We start from the raw sequence: 18562 nt of genomic DNA on the forward strand, positions 1-18562 counted from the left end.
TGTCTTCCAGTGGGGGCTATGCTGCTCTGTAACAAGGGAACACACTTACGGCCTGCAAAGGGCTTAATCAATAAATAAAGGAATTAGCAGAAGCCTTCACTTTCAGAAGTGTTGGCTGTCCTTGGGTGGGCACAGCAGGTGAGGACTCCAGCCGTTTGCACCAATCCTCTGGCCTCAGTGTTCGCAAGCTCTCAGCTGTGACAAGCCTGCAGGCATCAAGGCCGGGCTTTTGCCCACAGACTTGAGCTTTATGGAGGCTTTCTCGTCAGAGCCTCTGCTTGTCACCTTGGGGAAGAAACACTGTAAGAGTTGGTTTCACGTTTCTTAAATTAGAGAAATAATCTGGCTTTTGGAAAACAATCTGATAGCACTTTCTGGAAATTGTGGGAGGTAGGCACACTGTGAGGACACTAAGCACATGCAGGTACTGGCTCTTTCATTTCTCGCTTGGTGTTTACTCACTTCCCCACTGTATTTCCTGCACTTGCCAGCAAACATAGATCCTTAGCTTAGTATAGATCAGATGGTATAAAGTTGGACCTTATGAGGGTCTGCCTTTATCTCTGGCCACACACTCCCTACTTACCGGGGAACCCACTTAATCATCTCTGAAATATGCCTAATTTGCCTGCTTAAGGCAGCCCATCACCCAAGATAAGGATGGCAGATTTGTTTCAGTACATATTCCAGCTCTGATTAATTGCTGGTGTATGCTTGAGAGAGCTGTATGGTAAAGGACTTTGAGGCCTCTTAGGGGCTCAATAGGAAAGGGTGCTGTGATTGATTAGTGATGTGTGCCATAAACACAGGAGGGAAGAGTGGGGTAAATGGACATCATATTTGCCACCCCTATCCTAGGGTTTAACCTCATGTTCCAGCAGGAGAGAGGTAAGACAGTTTTGCCTAAGGTAGTTACTATCTTAATTTCAAAACTGCCTGGCTGGTAGTCTCTCATGTCTGTTCTTATTTATTCTAATAATATTTGGCACATGTATGTTTTCTGACTAATAAGAAAAGAAAGGAAAAGGAATGAATATTTATTGAGCATCTACTAATTGTCAGTTTCTTCTTTTAGGAGTTTTATTAAATAGATCTCAAATATACTCAAAATAATACTATAAAATCAGAGTATTACTCCCCTTGTTAAAATAATAAAAAAGTAAGCCTCAGGGAGGTAAGATATTTGCCTAAACCATAGTGGAAAATTTCAAATCCAAAGGTGATGTCCATTCTGATATACTTGGGCAATGGTTCTCAATCTTGGGAACATGTTAGAATCTCCTGGGAGGATTTAAAAACATTTGAAAATACTGATCACTGAATCTTGTCCCAGATTAATTACATTAGAATCTCCGGGGCAAGGGAGTCTCGGGCATAGGAGTGGTTTAAAAAATTCCCTAGTGATTCTAATTTGCAGCCAGGGAGGAGGGAGCAGGATCATTAACATTTACAGAAAGCTCACTCTGAGCCTAGCTTTTTCTTTTTTACCCATCACCCATATTCTATCTAATTTAATTCTCATACAATTCCTTAAAAGAAGCATGATTAGCCTCATTTTCCTGTGAGGAAAACTGAGGCTTAGAAAACTTAAGGAAATCACTGAAGATCTCGCAGTAGAACTGGGATTTGCATGCAAATCTGTTTGCTTCCAAAGCACCTGCTCTTCCAGGGCACCATGCTTCTTCCGTTCAGTTTCTGAACCTAGGCTCCACCCTTCACCTTTATGCTGAGTAAATCAGGATTCTACCTTGTTTCCCCCAGATCTGACCCCAATCTGCCATTCCCTTCCATGACTTGCATCTCTAACTCCAGTGGGAAGTGCCATTCGTAGTCTTAGCATTTGGTCTCATGGTAGAGAAATGCAAAAGGCACTCCCTAAAGTTACCGGCTTCTATTCTGTGGGCGTTGGGCAGCTCAGGATGAGGCTGCTTCTGGAGCCATGGGCCCTGTGCAGCGATCTTGCCTCTGAACCATCTAGGCCAGATACATTTGCGGTCCTCTCTTTGGTCCCCAGGCAGTTCACGGAGGTACACAGGAGTTGTGGCCTGACTTCCTAATTTTGTGAGTTGTGGGCACCTATGTTCCTGCTTTGGCTGTTGAGATGTCACAATTGCATCAGCTCCTTTGGTCAGAACCGCGTGTATCCATGAGATAACTGAGTAAACAATGAGAACCTTACAGTTGGAATGGACCTCCAGCCTGATCTAGTTCCAATGCCAGCCTAAGGCAAAAATGCCCTCCCCGGCACCATATCAGAAAGGAATGCAGGTTGTTTAAATGGTTGCCGCAGAACTGTGCTATCTCTTCCATTAATTGTCACAGTGTTAGGCAGCCCTGGCAGCTCAGAAACTTTTTCAAAACTAAGCTTATATATTGCTCTCCATAATTTTCAAGTTCCTCAGCTGATTGATTTCCCTCGATCTTATTAAAGACTAATTTTTATAAAACTGATCCATCAACCAAGTAGTTTATGTAAATTAGGATGGACTAAGCAAGGTTAGTTCCAGGCAAAATTATCAATAAGCGTTTCCAGTGCAGTTTATTTCCAGTGTTCTTAATCATGCTGGCTTCCTTTAGGGACAGCCACTCTCACCCCTGCCCCCTAATTCTAACTTTTCTTCCTCCATCAGAATTCCAGTTGTCATAAAAAGTTTGGGAACTCAGCCACCATCAGGTGTGACTGATAAAACATGATTGTCCCCTCCTAAGAGCATTAACAGTTCATTAAGGATGAAGTTTGAAAGGCTTGGTGTAAAGGAACAAATTCAAAACGAATCTAAGTCAGCAGGTAGTTTGAGGGAGGGTGGGGATAAGGGAACATAGCTTCCCAGTGCTTCTGATAGCACCTTGTGTGGGGACACCTGACTCTCCAAGGTGTGCCTGTCCTACGTCTCCGTCTGGGGCTGCTGCCTGGTCTGATGATGTTCTCCACTCTGGGAACGCTGAGGGCCTCTTGGGAAGATGGCCTGAATCACAGGGAGGTGAGGGACCTGTGTTATTTGAGGTCAAAATGCAATAGAAAGTGGCCAGTTGGCTAAAATTAAGGTCCTATAGGACTTGAACAGCCACCCTGGGCTTGACCGATGCTCTGCTTTAATCTTCTTTTCAAAGATGCACCTCATACGAGACCATTCCTGCTGCCAAAACAGGAGTCAGTGATCATTTGGAGGGAAATTTTCCTCAGGGAAAATGGCTGTGTCTCAATGCAGGGCACAGACATTCCTTGAAGGGCTTCCTGTTTGAAGCAAGCAAGGTCCCAGGCCGCCTTCCGTTCAGAGAGATGAAAATATCGCAGCCTGCGGTGCTTGAAGGCATCCTGGAAATACAAATCCTTAGCCCCGAGCTACAGGAATGGGCGTGTGTGCTTTATTTATTATTTACTGAGAAATCTGTCCAAACACTGCATTTTCGGGACTGGTAGGAAACACTGATGAAAACATGAGCACCTGAGGCATAAAAGAGCCTTTGAAACTAGGACAGACTTTCACTGGAGCCTGCTGGTGTCTGTGGGCGAGGCAGTGTGTATGCACCACTTCTTATCCTCACAAATTAATTTTTAAACTTGGTTTAGACTCCAGGAAGCAGTGGACTTGGGGATTTCGAATGAATCTCTCAGTCCAGATGTGTCCATGGTAGAAACCACTGGGCAGCAGGGCATAATTAACAATCTCTCCTTCACCGAAACCGAAGAATAGCATTAATTTTGCCAACTGGGCTTGGCGTGAATCGGCTGGAATGTCTGAGTAGATTTCCAGCTGCTGCTCATGCAGCTCTGGCTTCCAGCAGAATTTGCATTCCAAATAAAACGAGGCCTGAAATAGAAGTGTGATACATGTTCAAAGCTATTTTTAATCAATGATCACTTGGTTCTCCGTGAAAGATTACCAGCAGGTCGCAATCCATTTCGGATTTTGCTGTGTCCTACGGAACCGATGTAAACACACGGCCTTCAGCTTCCCCCTTGCGCTTCATCAGCTCTGTGGGTAAGGGGAGGAGGGCCCCTGAGTGGGCAGGAGTAACAGACGTGCTCATAGGTACAAGTACCAGAATGAAGGGCCACTTTCTTGAGCTAAGTCCCAGTTTAAGTTTTCCTGGGTCCCACAGAGAAACTTTGTGGAGCAATCTGAAGCTCGAGGATTCTGTCCCCCGAATGCTCATCCTGAACCATGTTACTGTCCAGCAAGCCAGTGAGTTGCAATCCATGGAAGAGCTCAGAAATGTTTCTCTCTTGTTCGCTCCCCCCGGCTAGCAGTGGGATGCTGTGCGCAGTGCACATTTCTTTATAGATAGTATCATCCCGGAAACTTGCTGCCAAGATCATCCACTCGTTGTTGTTTTAAATAATAGCACCTTACATTTATTTAGCATGCTTACTGTCTGCAAGCAAATCTATAATCTCATTTGCAAAAGGCATTTACATAGTATGAATACTTAAATACTTATAATTGCTTATTAATTTGTTTAACAGAATATGCTAATATTATTTCCCCCTCTATTTCTCCCTTTTCTTTTTCTATAAGGTGTTTTCCTTCTTGATTCAGCTTTTCTGACATTGTTTTTACACGTGTTCGCAACTGTATTTTAGCTGCACCAGAGTCTTGATTCCCCAGGACCATCTTACTACTTTAAAAAAAAACACCCTCTGTCTTTTACCTGTAATATTCATTTTACATTTTATTTTCCATCTTCCCCAAACATTAATTTATAGTTTCTAAAAATGCTTTGCAATGGTTTATTTAGTATTCAGATGTGGCTTTAAAAAATAATAATACTCTCAGGTACATTTCTTTTCTATTTTTTAATTTTATAAGGATTAATCTGTCCATCTGTCAAGAATACATCACCTTGATTCTAGAGTAATTTTGCCTGTCTCATTCACCGCCCCCCCCCCCCAAGTCTTGGCATAAAGTAGAAGCTCAATAAAATGTTGTGGTGCGAATGGAATCAGCGAATGAATGCACAGACAAGTAACCTGAGATCTGAAGGATGGGGAGGTGTTAGCCTGGGCAGTAAGGGGGAGAAAAGTGTCCTGAGGAAGAGACAACAGAAAGGCTTGGCAGGGACAGAAAGCAGCATTTTGAGTAACTGAAAGAAATTATGGTTGGGTTGTGAGGCAGTGAGAGTGAGAAATGAGGCTGAAGAAGACAGAAGAATCAGGCACTGGCAATCTTTTTCTGTGTTAGGAACTTGGGACATTTTCTGAGGGAAACGATGATGTAATAAGGGAGGAAAGTTATATAACTGTATGTGCATTTTTTTATAAAAAATATAAGCATATGGTACAAATCTTTTTTAGAAGCCCATTGTTTTTATAATAAAAGTATTAAAGCAAACTTGAAAAGTACAGAAAAGTATAATGACAAAATTGTAAGTTACCTAATGTTTCAAAACCAAGTATTATTCTCTGTGTGGTTTATATAATAGCAACCACCACAACAGCTAACTTAGATTTAGTGCCTACAAAGGGCCAGGCACTATTCTAGCTCCTTTATATTTAATAACCCGTTCAGTTCTCATGGCAAACCTGTAAGTCAGAACACGGGTCTGGATGGAAGATAACATGCAAAATATTAGGGCCATTTTCTGTTAATTTTTAAAATATAGGAGTTCTTCAGATTTCTCATTAATGAGGGTGATTATATTGTTCTATATGACTCTATCTTTGGGAAAAAGAAAACCTTTTAGTTAGTAGTTTTCCCAGCCCCATAAACAGTTTAGACATCAGCATAGACCACAACCAACTATTGTTTTTAACTTTTTATTTTGAGATAAGCTTAGACTTACAGAAGAGTTACAAAAATAGTACAGAGAATTCCCATATGCCTTCCATTCAACTTCCTCTAATGCGAATGTCTCACATAACCACAATACAGTTATCAAAACTATACAAAACAATTAAGTAAACTGAAGACTTTATTCAGATTCTGTTAGTTGTCCCACTAATGTCCCTTGTCTGGCCCAGGAGCCAGGCATGGTCTCATTGCATTTAGTATACTCCAATGTGTCACAGCACCTGTCTTTCCTTGTCTCCCATGACGTTGATTCTTTTGGGGAGTCTGATCAGGTATTTTATAGAATTCCCCTCTATTTGGGTTTTCCTTATGTTTTTTTCATAATTAGATGTGATTGTACATTTTGGGAAGGATACTAAACAGGCTACATACCCTTCTCAGTGTGTCATATTGATGGATATATGATTCAATATATTTTATTACTTGTGATGTAACCTTGGTCACTTGGTTAAGGCAGTATCTGCCAGGTTTCTCTACTATACAGTTACTATTTTCCCATTGCAATTAATAAGTAATTTGTAGACAATATTTTGAGGCCATGCAAATATCATGCCTCTCTTCAAATTTCCACTAATTTGAGCATTCATCAATACATTTTGCAATCATTACTGTAGTGTTCTAATGGTGAGTTTCTATTTCCTTCATTCCTTCTGTATTTATTAATTGTAATTCTTCTGTAAGGAAGAGTTGTCCTTTATTTATTTATTTATTTATTTATTTATTTATATCTGATGGACTTGTGGATATTTATTTTATCCTTTGGATTGTAATGCCATGCCATCATTATTTATTTGTTATATAAGTCGATCCAGCTTTGGCTACTGGGAGCTCTTTTAAATTGGCTCCTGTGTCCTCTTGACATACCCACATTTTGTTTTTGATTACTTCTTTATTTCTGGCACTAAAAGATGCTTCAGCCAACTATGTTTTTTTATTAGACTTTATTTTTAGTACAGTTTTGGGTTTACAAAAAGCATGAGCAAAAAGTATGGGGAGTTCCCATATACCCCCCCCCATTTCCTCTGTTGTTAACCTCTTGCATTCATATGGTATATTTGATACAACTGATGAACCAATATTGACGTATTATTGTTAACTAAAGTCCATAGTTTAAATTAGGGTTCACTCTGTGTCATACAGTTCTGTGGGTTTTGACAAATGAATAATGTCATGCATCCACAATTACAGTAGCATACAGAAGAGTTTTACTGCCCTAAAAATCTCCTATGCTATTCCCCCTCCTTCCCCCTACCCAAGCCTCTGGCAACCAATGATCTTTTCACTGCCCTATAGAGTTGCCTTTTCCAGAATGTCATACAGTTGGAATCATACAATATGTAGCCTTTTATAGACTGGCTTCTTTCATTTTGCAATAGGCATTTAATGTTTTTCCATATGTTTTTATGGCTTCATAGCTCATTTCTTTCTCTCTTTTTTTGCAATTAAGAAGTTTTATTTCATGAAAGATATAGATTCCTGCATGTCATGCAACATTTACAAAAACTATCCATATACTGGACTATAAAACCAGGCTCAATAAATTCAAGAATTGGTCATCTACAGGCCACATACACGTACAGCACAGTCAAAGAATAAATAATAATGAAGGGTAGCTAAAGAATAATTAAAAGAAAGATAGCAGGCTAGAAAGAGAAGGATTTGGGGAAAATGAAATATCCACTAGCACTGTTTCTGAGAAGCTTTATCTAGACAACCTCAATATCAAAAGTTATACTTGTAGGATAGTCTTTATATCTTGCCTGGTTCTTTGTCAGGAGTTCTCTTGAACTAGGCTAATTTTGGCCCTCTCTGTGAACTTCTGAGAACTCCTTGTAACTTAGGCAGATTACTTAAGGGTGCCTCTTTCTTTGGAATCTATATATCTCATTGTCCATTTTAGGGCAATGAAATCATTTAGCTTCTTGAAAGTAGCTATGGCCATTGGGCCCGCCAAGCTTGTTCTGGTCAGGACTGAATCTGGGCGGTCCTTGGGTTGCTAGAGCTGAATTTAATGTTATGGCAAGAAACAGCGAGCTCCTTGGATATCTTGGCCTAGGTGTTAATGACTGATAATTCTTTACTGTGTGGCTGGCTCGCGTGGTTGTGTTAGGGACTCAGAAATGTGCCCCTGAATTAAGTTACATGTATGGATTGTGAACCGTATGGATGTAGGGTTGGGGTGCCAGTGGCCATGTTTCCTGTCATGTGAACAGAGTCCATCTATGGCAAAAGAGAATGGGCCAACATAAATAAAATGAAACAAACAAACAAACAGAAGCAGGCAGACCTGGGAGATGGAGAGAGAGCAAGAGCGAGCGAGAGAGAGCACTGAATAACAGAGAATGAGAACATGGGGGTGGGTCCAGGTGTAATGTTTGAGATCGTTCATCCAGCTGCTTTTGAATTCTCAGTTTTGGACTTTCCAGTCATACAAGTCAATGAATTTCCTTTGTTTTTTCATAAGACAAATTGAGTTGATTTTCTATCCTTTACAACTGAAAAAAAAAAAAGCCTAGAATTGGTGCTAGGAATAGGCCATTGCTAGAGAGAGACACTGCAGTGAGGATTTGGTGGAGCCTAAGTGTGGAGAGGATGGGGACAACCCGCATCCAAAGGCAGGAAAGTTTACAATCTTTGTTACACTGCTGTGAAATATGTGATTGAAGGGTCACCTGTTGTTTCTTTTGACTCAGACCATGTGCCTGCTGAGACTGAAGCTTTAGAGGAGTCATCGACATTTTAGGATGTTCTCTGCTTCTTGCATGTGTTTCAGGAAAAGTGAAAGCTTCAAGAATAAATTGGTCCCTCTGAAAGCACGAAAGGAATAGTATATAACTTCATAAAGAGATGCCTTTCCCCCATTTGGATGTGAGCAGTAATTTAAGACTCTTTGGGTCAGATAATCATGCACCTCATGGAACTACAAAAACCAATATCCCTGCCCCAAGCTGATGTTAACTTTGGCAGAGGTTGAGAGGTGGGAGACACAGTGTGTGTGTGGGGGGATATGATTGGAACTGGGGAAGAATATGAGAAATCTTCAGACTTTATTCCTTTAAGCCCCTTCCCAAATTATCCTGCTTAGCACTTGCTGGTGGTAAAGGTAATAATTCATTCCCTAGTGAGTAGTCAACAAACACGAGTTCGGCTAGGACACAGCACTGATTAGTTCTGCCTCCACACCTCAGCCTGAGTCATTTTAGGAGGCATTCGGCTGAAGGCTAAGGCCTGCTGCTGAGGGACAGAAATGCAAAAAGAGCCTGATCTATAATCAAGGACACTGGTTTTCACTTATAGAAATAGGCACAACTGGTAGATGACTAGGGTTTTAAACCAGAGAAATGACAACCTAAAGGGACTAGTGATTGCTAGGTTTCTAAGGTTATCTCCAGGTCCTTGTAACATCAAATGTAAGAGGGATGCTAAGGGGCAGGACTTCTAGAAAAATTTATGCACTGCATTTAGTTTAGGAACAGCCTTGAAAAATGATGAATTTGGGCAATCTGTGCGCAGGGCAAAGCTTAGGGCAGTCAGATTGGTCCTACTGTCAAGATGTACATCCTTGCTATGCTGTATGTCATGTGGCCCTCTCTGAATGTAGTTTTCATTGAAGATACCCTGTTTTTCCTCTTCTCCTGTGTAATGGAAGTGTAGGTGATTATTACATTGATCATTTAAACTGCAGATTGTTGGATCAAGAGGAGCCATAAGTGGATGTCAGAGATGTGTGCATCACCCAGAGATCCTGAACATGAAGATAGGTTGGTAACTGGATGTGATCCTGTGTCATCTATCTTTGACGTAAGTGTGATTTTAGTTATACATTAGTTGGGCAAACATTAGGTGGAGGCACTTATGAAATTACAAGTGCAGAAATGCATATGAGTATGCGCTAAGCAAGCATGGGGAAAACGTAGTTGATATTTGCTCTTACTGTCTGCCAACCCTCTTTTTTCTGTGAAGGATCTGCTTCTCTCCCACCTCACTAGGTTCTTGTGAGACCGTTAATCACAGTGTATTCCCTGGCTACAGGAGCAGCAAGGGATACAGGCCTTACTAATAATGGGCCAACCCCTCATCTGTGGTGACTAGACATGGTCTGAGTACAAACAACCGAAGTATTTTTATAAGATTTAAAAGTCTCATGGATGTTGAGAGCCTGACTTCCATTTGAACATGAGCTAAAACAATGTGGGCTTGCAACTGTTTCCTTGCCCATGTTTCCTGGGATAGGGAAAGAGTGTACTTACTGTGCGAGAGAATGAGGTCAATATAGAAAACAAAGAAGAGATAAGATGAAGCAAAAGATAGTGGGGTTGATGGTGGGAAGGAAGAAAGAGAAAAGAATGACTTTATTTGAGCCCCTGGGTCCAGCTATACCTAAAATTACCTTGGAGGTTTTGTGAGCCAATGCATTCATTTACTTTCCCCTTAAACTAGATAGAACTAGGCTTCCTCTCACTTGCAACTAAAAGAGTCATAAAAACTGGGTATAAAATCTTGGATTATAGTGTTGCTCCACAAAATTCTGTTTAATTTCTTTCCAATATCTAATAATACAAAGAAGTCTAAGACCAGTATGATATTTCCCCCTTTAAATGCAATTTACTATTCCTGTCTGGATTCTTAGAGTATTTTCTTCACATTCATATTAAAACCTCTTCCAAGAATGCACTTAGTTGTGGGATATATATATATATAGACACACACATATATATATTCCTCTGAAACATTGTGAGCTCCTTAAATCTCAAATTGGACATTTTTCCGATTTGAGATTTTTTTCAATTATGTCATTGATTATAGTTTCCATTCCACTTGCTTTAGTTTCTTTTACCTATAATTCATAAATTGAATCTTTATAAGTTGGGGAGGGGCAGTGGGAAATAATATTTTGACAGCCTTAAAAAGCAGCAGCTTGCCAATAAAGGTCAGCTATCTGGTTTCTGGGTTGGGACAGATTTTTTTATTCTTATTCCAAAGAGCCAGACAGTTTGGGAGAAATGAACGGTCTTTGTACCTTTTTTCAGGTGGGCAGCCTTTCTATTCAGGGAGCATAACACAAGGGTTTACCGATTGCAATCTTCATCACAGTTCCATTAGTGTGGTGGCTAATGAAAATGCCGTAGTTTTCAGAGTGGTGTATTTTAATGCCACCCCCCTCTATATTCACGGATATTTTGAAAGAAATTTAAGAGAGACTGTGCCATTTAAAGTTAGAAGCCTTTTCTGCTCACCTATGAGCCAGTTTCTATGATACACTTTGTGTTTTCAACATTCAATTAATTTAATTCACAAACTAGCATTTTCAAGCATATTTTATGGCTCAGACCCTGTGATTGGCTAGGCTATAAAGTTGAATAAGATGCTATTCTAATTCTTAAATACCCAGCGATCTAGGGGGTAGATGGATGTGAAAAACAACCAATGATAAGTGACTGCTAAGCCTATGATACAGTGCTCGAGGAACAGTTTAGGGAAGGCTTCAAAGGGAGGTGATGGACTTTTGTACTGAGCTTTGTAGAATCAGTAGGAGTTTACCAAATAAATGGAGAACTGGCATTACTGTGTGATTCTGTTATCACTGGCGTAAAACATTTTAGTGGGATGTGATGGGGTTTTGCCTACATATTAATATTTCTTTTCAAAATTTTACTATACTGCTTTTAAATTTTACAAGTGATTTCTTACAAATGACAAATCTGCATGCTACACACAATGTATGGGCAGCTTTGCTCTCCTTGTCAGTTTAATTTCTCTTTCTACCCACTGGGCATGGGGATGCTGTGTTCTTGTACATTTTAATTGCTTGTCTATTACAAAATATATTTATGTAACTTTGAAGAGGAAGTAATGATTTACATAAGCAGAGACAGAGTTTAAAGGGAACATCTAGTCTAAGTCCCCATCTCTCCTCTTCCATTTAAGGTCACACAGCTAAGTAGGGCTAGAGCTGGAGTAATAATAATGATAATGAACATTGAATGGTACTGGCAATTTTCCCAAACATCATTGCATTTAATGTTCACAAAGATCTTCTGAGCCTCATATTATTATTACCCTGCTTATAAGTGAGGAAATTACATTTGAGCAATACTGAGATATTTGTTTAAAAATACAGGATGGGGCAAAGTAGGTTTACAGTTCTTCACATGGAAAATAATACAATAATTAATAAGTAATAACACAAGAATAAACTGTGTTTCATGTACTCACAACTGTAAGCCTGCTTTTGTCCAATCCTGTATTCTATTAAATCTCTAGACTTTCAGTCAATATTTTCTCAATTACTCAATGAAACCTCACTGGTTTTGGTTTGTTTAACTGAATTCTAATTAAAAATACTTTCCAAACTAAGATCTAGAATTATCATGTTTTTGAAAAAAATAGATAAAATGCCCACATGGTATCTGGCACTAATACCTGATTTTCTATATTTCTTATAGTCCGTATCACAAGCAATATTTCCTATGCTACTCGATCTTAAACTGCTTTGTATTGTCTAGTCTGTGTATACATGATTTGTGTTGTCTGAGCAAAAAGCTTTTACCCTGCTCAAAATCTGGTATATTTCTTTTGCACTCCTCTTTGTGACGTCTCTTAAGTTCACCAAATTGTCAGCTCTTTCCCACCTTCCCATGGCAGCCCGCCAGATCGTGCCTTTAGCTGTTCTTCTCAGTGGTTGCAGAGAATTTTTGCAAAAATCTTGTAAACTGTGTGTTGCAATGTCAGTGGCCTCTGCCTCTAATGCCTTCCTTCTCTTCCTTTTAAAATAATGCTCAGTCCCTTGTTTTATGGGGTGGGCCGGTTCACCTTTCTTCTACGTGCAGCCAGGCTTTTCTCAAGCATTTAGTAGAAGTGGACCCTGAACTTTTCACAGTCAATGGCACTTCTCCTCATGATCCCTAAACCTTGCTTTCTTAGTTTCCATTAGGATCCCTAATGGGAGTGGTTTAATGTCAAACACAGATCACGGGCTACCGAGTCAAAATCCTGTCTTTGAATCCTGGCCCTGCCACTTTTTGGATGGGTCACCTTGGGCAGAATTCTCTAGCCTGATCTGTAAAGTGGGATCACATTGCATATACCTCCCTGGTGGAATTGGGAAGATGAAATTAGATGAGAGAGTGGTTAGAATAGCACCAGATACATATGGTTAGTAAAAAAAAAAAGTTGATTTCCACTTTTATTATTCCAGTCAATAATTCTGTCTATGGTTTACATTTCTCTTTGTTGCTATACTAACCATCCAGTCATATGTCGCAAACTCACCAGTGCCTTCTCTCTTTTGAAACATTTTAAGTCGGCTGTTTTGCTTGTTTTTGTCTAAACTCTGAATTTCTTGAGCACCCTGATCCAACTCTCTTTTTAAACATTTTGCTTCATTCTTTTCCTAAGAGTTTTAGTGCTCACTACTCTCTGGCTTCTTTAGGTTGGAGTAAATGGTCCCTCCGGTCATTCCTTTGACATTTTTAGTTCCTTCACATTCTCATATATTCTAACTCCATATGTAATCTGATAAACCAGTTTCAAAGAAGTCAATTTTAGTTAAGAGAGTGGAAAAATTGCTACCTATCACTTTGCAGAGATATGTTCTGGTAGTTCTATTGGCTCATTTCCCATTTTTCGCCCCAAGCTCTTAGAAAATACATTCATATAAATATTCATCAATTCTGTATTATTCATACCAACTTCATAGACTGTAATCGATTATTTCCAACCTCATCCCCTTTAGTTGAGGGTTAGTCAAGATCTTCCAATTTTAATGCTTCTTTTTATATTCAGAAAATTCACCACTTAAAAAATATTTATTAATAACAACCACCATAAACAAATGCTAGGATTCAGGGACACAAAGGTATATAAAAGATTGTCTATCATTTAAGGAAATCAAAATAAGTAAGTTGTCCCTTTCTTATTTCTTTAAAAGATATTTAACTCCTTGTATTTTTATAATCATTAAACTTGGCTTCTTACACAAATGAGTATATAGTGCAACATTCTTGGAATAATTCTTACCATCAGGATTTTCACCTACATTAAGGTGAAAAAAAATTAGATCGTTCCCAAGAGAAATGGTTTGTGGTTTGGGTATAATTTACTTAATATTTACATATACCTATTTTGAAAGTAATCGTTTCAAGTTAAAACACTATGGCTATAAATGTGAGTAGACTACTTGCTTCATGCTTAGCTGCCATAATTGATATAGAGAGCACCTATTGCAGAAGCATACAGCCAGCAGTGAGTCAACAGTTAAATGGAACAGAGAAGAGGGGAAAAAATGTCTCAAGAAATCTTCTAAGACACTAATAGTCTTCATCTGGAATGTTTCTCTCTTCTGCAAGAGCTTTTGCAGTTAGAGTGCATTGGGACCAGTCTTCATAGTGCGAGTTGATGGTTTCTCCGTGACTCCCCCATGCTCAGCCATTTGCCTTACTGGCCTTTGAGTTAGAACAGAGAAGGCTCCCCCACCCCCTTCCTCCCCCTGCCCCATCAAAATAGAAATGTTTAGTCATAGAGTTTTACTGCTGCAAGGGATCTGATAAATCATCATACATAGCTGTTCCCAAGCCTTTTCAAGTGTGAGGATCGCTTTCAACCTCAACATTTCTTAGATTTCTATGCAGTAGCACTTAAACCTATAGCATCCATAAAATGATAGTATGCCACTATGAATTAAATAATCATTTTAGGTGAATTTAAATTTTATTAACCAGAGCAGCAGTTACATATATTTGAAAACAAATAACTATACCTGTATGAGTTAGACATGTCATTTATTTCATCTATAGCTTAGTAGGTGTACACATGGATTTGGAAACCCCAATGGATTTGGAGTCCCCCAGGGACCTGCATATGGGAACAATTGATCTAGTCTAATCTCCTGTTTTAAAAGATGAAGATAAATATGGCTTATGGGTCTTAAGTGACTTTTCAAGGACACAACTAGCTAGTGGTAGAGTCTAGTTCATTGACACCTTTCCCACTGTACCACAGCTGTCTTAAGCTTTCTGAAATTATTATGCATCCAAATCATCAGGGAGATGTATCATATGAACTAGTTCAGAGGAAAGTGATTGTGTACCACATACAGGAGGACATGCTTCTAGATTTAACATAAGAAAAAAGACCTTTCAGTTAATTATATTTTCCATAGAATTCTTGCATAACTTGTCCTACTTGACAATTAAATATTTCTTGAGAACTGCAAGGAGGTAGAGATCCATGTTAGGTACTTTTCAAACCATAGAGTAAACTTAGAAAATATAGAATATCTGGCCCAGAAAATACTGCCTCCCCCCAAAAAAAAGCTGAGCAAATTTTAAATACCTTAAAGATTATGGATTTTTGGCAATGAACAGGCACAAAAGTAAGCAAGAATGGACATTCTCAACTTCTCCCACATTGGGAGAAACACTTCTGGCTGCTGAGTTGAGAAAAAAAAATGAGAAAAATCACCGGCCAAATCATACATTATAATATTGGCAGACAAGAGAGGAGGAGGGTGTCAAAGATATTAAAAAGACATTAAAATGTTAGAATAATTTGATTCAGCTGGGGAAAGATGAAAAGAACAATATTTCTTGGATATTTTTAACATTTAGATACAAGAGGGTGTATCAAGAATAGCCAGGTCTTCAGCTCAGGGTTTCTCTGAGTGATCGATATGAGGTGAAAGATGCTGAACCGAATACTGTTCAGATTTGTGCTCACCCTGGAAAACCCATTTCTGCCAGTACTGGGGTTATTAGGGGTTTAATAATTTAGCGTTAGGACTCTTTTGATCTAAATGACCCTGGGTAGTCTGGGTTGATTCTGATCCCTCTAAAAATTTGGGTCATTTGAGGTAGATCTTGCATGGCCCAATCATATCTTTTATACGGATATGGTAGTAATGAGGGCTCATTCAGTTAGACTCAACAGTGTTTTAAGAAGTTCCAGGCTGCTTATCTAGATGTTATTATGCATGTCTATTTTCCATAGGTGCAGGATCTATTTTATGAGCCAAGTTTGCTATCTTCATCCCAACCAAATGGTTCGAAACTAAGAGTTTCATAGGGAATCTTAGGGAGGATAGGGCCGAATACGAGCAAATCCATTCCCGCCACCCGCAGATGTGATTCCCCCTGCATTGGGGGACAGCACATTTGAGTCTTAGAGAAGCAAAGAGTAGATATAATTGGTGTTGACAGAGAAGCTGTACAAACAAATCATGATTAATTATGTAGTTCCTACAGCCAAATAGAATAAAACTGGGGTCCAGGGAGTGTTGCTTTTCTTCCATGTTCTCCCCCTCTCATGCCCAAGGCTCTCAGGCACGGCAGGGAGGGAGCCGTGCTTGCCATGGAGCAGAATCTTTTCTCTTCCCTGGAACTCTCCTGTTGGAGCCCCGGTGCTGGCAGCGGTCCTGAGCGGGCTTTGGAAAGTGGGCTGGTCAGCTGGAGCATTTTCACGGCGGGCAGGTCCCGTTGCCGTGGCGAAGTCCCCACTAACCTGAAGAGTGGCTCATCTATTTCCTGCTGGGGATCACTCCTGCTCACCCAGACGTGGCCCCAGGAAATGGGGGGAGGGGTGACTGGTGGGCTGGTGCCCATTGGACTGTGAACCTTTAAGAAGCAGCAAATAAGCAGACAAGTCTGTTCACTACAATTCCAGGAGGACAAATCCTTGGAAAAATAAAAAGCAGTCAGAAGGGGGTTTTCAGTGTGGGGGGCCTGGGGTGGGGATGGCAAGCTGAGAAGGGGGAGAGAAAAGGGGAAGCGAGACAGAGCAGTGAAGGGACTGGGGGTAAGTGGGGTGAGAGTCTTAGCAGTTGCCTCGGGTGGAGAAAGCTGTCTAAAAAAGACTTTAAGGATGTAGCCTTTATGATTTGCTGTGTAAAACTTCTTGCCCTGCTACTTTAAGTAAGAAATTCACAGCAAGGATCTCTATTCTCTTTCCAGCGTGGGAGGCGGTAGCCGGAGGTGGCCGGTTCAAATGGCGGCCTGCTGTAAGTGCAGCATGCACACCGGATTTCAAAGACATCGTATGCATGGGAGACTGTCAAGGGGCTCACCGATAACTGTTTAAATTGAATACTTGTTGAAAGGATAATGTTTTTAACATATTGGGTTAAAGTATATTAAAATTAATTTTACCTGTTTCATTTTATTTTTAAAAAACATATGGTTGCTGGGAAACTTGAAATTGCCGGTGAGGCTCACCTATGTTCTGTTGGACAGCGCTGATCTGCACCGTTCTTCAGAGCCTCTGGAGTTAGGTCTGTGCCTATTGTGGACTGGTGCTGGTGGCGCCACAGGGCTGCACAAGCAAACACTCATGCTCGTGTCTATTGATAGCCAAAGTGGAAGGGAGGGTCTGACTTGATCTATCTCAGCCCCCAAAAGGACCGTTTGCCAGCAGCCTTTGGTAAGTACGTGTGTACTGAGACCTGCAGACATTCAGAAACATTCGGAATCAGAGAAACATCTGGGAGAAATGGCCCCTGACTTAAATACATCAGAAGGAGACCAAGTTTTCCTATAAGGATAAAACTGTGTTAACAGAGTAACCTCAGAGGGCAAGGATTGGAAACAAAGAGGAGACCGAGTGAGGATCAGGGGGAGAATTCGGCCTTCTCCTGGGCATAACCACCGGGGCCGTGCCTCAGTGAGAATGCCTGGGAGGGAGGAGAGCGAGGCAAAGGAGACAAAGGAGGAGAGTGGGAAGGAAGATTGAAACGGAACTGAGAGAGAGGAATAGCTGGGCAAGACTAGACATGCTCCGTGCGGTTTCTAATAGGTCATGTGAGTTTGAAGCAGCCTGGGAAATGCCCACTCCATGGAGAGAATCCTTTGCAAAAGCACCACAAGCTGAAGAAAACCCAGGTTTCCTGAATGTCCAGTAGCAGCAGTCTTGAGCTTATTTTTTTGAGAAGGACTCTGAAGTTGCCCTAATCTTTGTTAAAATGGGATTGAGGAGAAAGGAGCATTTGCATAAGTGTTGAGATAAAGTGGCTGGGGGGGGGCGGGAGTGGTCCTCCAGGTCTGGGGGGTTCCTTTAACGCTCTTCATGGAAGCTCGGGGTGTTTGGTCTGAGGGCATCCCTTATGTGGAATTGTATATAGCTTAACTATCCAGAGCACAGTTGGATATTCCGCTAACCAGAATAGCATCCTTCATTTCACTTTAGGGCAAGAAAAGATACTCATTCCAGAGCTCATAGAAACACATAAAACCCTTGAACAGATTTCCGTCTCTGCCCTGGGTCTGAGCAAATTCAGTGCAATATCTTACCCTGTAACTCATGTGTCTATGGAGCTGGGCAATGAAACGAATGTTCTAAATAATGACCTGAGGCACTGCAAGGGTTTGAAGTACCTCACAAATCATCAAAGAAGAATGAAATTATGTCCCATCTTTCCCAAAGCCAAAAAGTGAACTAATAATACCCTTTAGAAACATTGCTCCAGGTGCTAGAACTAAAAACATGGCAGTGCTTAACCCCAGTTTAACTAAAGCTTCCAAGTCACCAAATGACCCCACTCTTAAAGTTTCCAGCTAAGTGAGGGTTTTTCGGCTTGTGTTAGATATTCACAGAATTGTTTGCCCACACCAACCACATTGGTCTACTTGAGACTAATTAGAAATACAAATTCTCAGGTCCTGCCCCAGACCTACTGAAAGGAATCCACATTTTAGCAATATCTCCAGGGAATTCATAGGCACACTGAAATTTGAAACACTGGCCTAGGGGAGTGACGATCTCTTGGAAATGGAGGGACCTCC

The 18562-nt window shown here is 40.5% G+C and overlaps 1 long non-coding RNA gene across 1 annotated transcript in view; it reads left to right on the top strand.

Annotated features, from left to right (window-relative positions):
• LOC308566701 overlaps window positions 1-16938 on the top strand; it is a 115293-nt gene extending 98355 nt beyond the window's left edge. Inside the window, exons 4-5 of the long non-coding RNA XR_014000219.1 lie at window positions 9478-9593; window positions 16739-16938. This is a non-coding gene — a long non-coding RNA (uncharacterized lncRNA). The remainder of the gene's footprint in view (window positions 1-9477; window positions 9594-16738) is intronic.
• The last annotated feature ends 1624 nt before the right edge of the window (window positions 16939-18562 follow it).

This window comes from Miniopterus schreibersii (assembly GCF_964146895.1).
Source record: "Miniopterus schreibersii genome assembly, chromosome: 13".
Classification (NCBI taxonomy): Eukaryota; Metazoa; Chordata; class Mammalia; order Chiroptera; family Miniopteridae; genus Miniopterus; species Miniopterus schreibersii.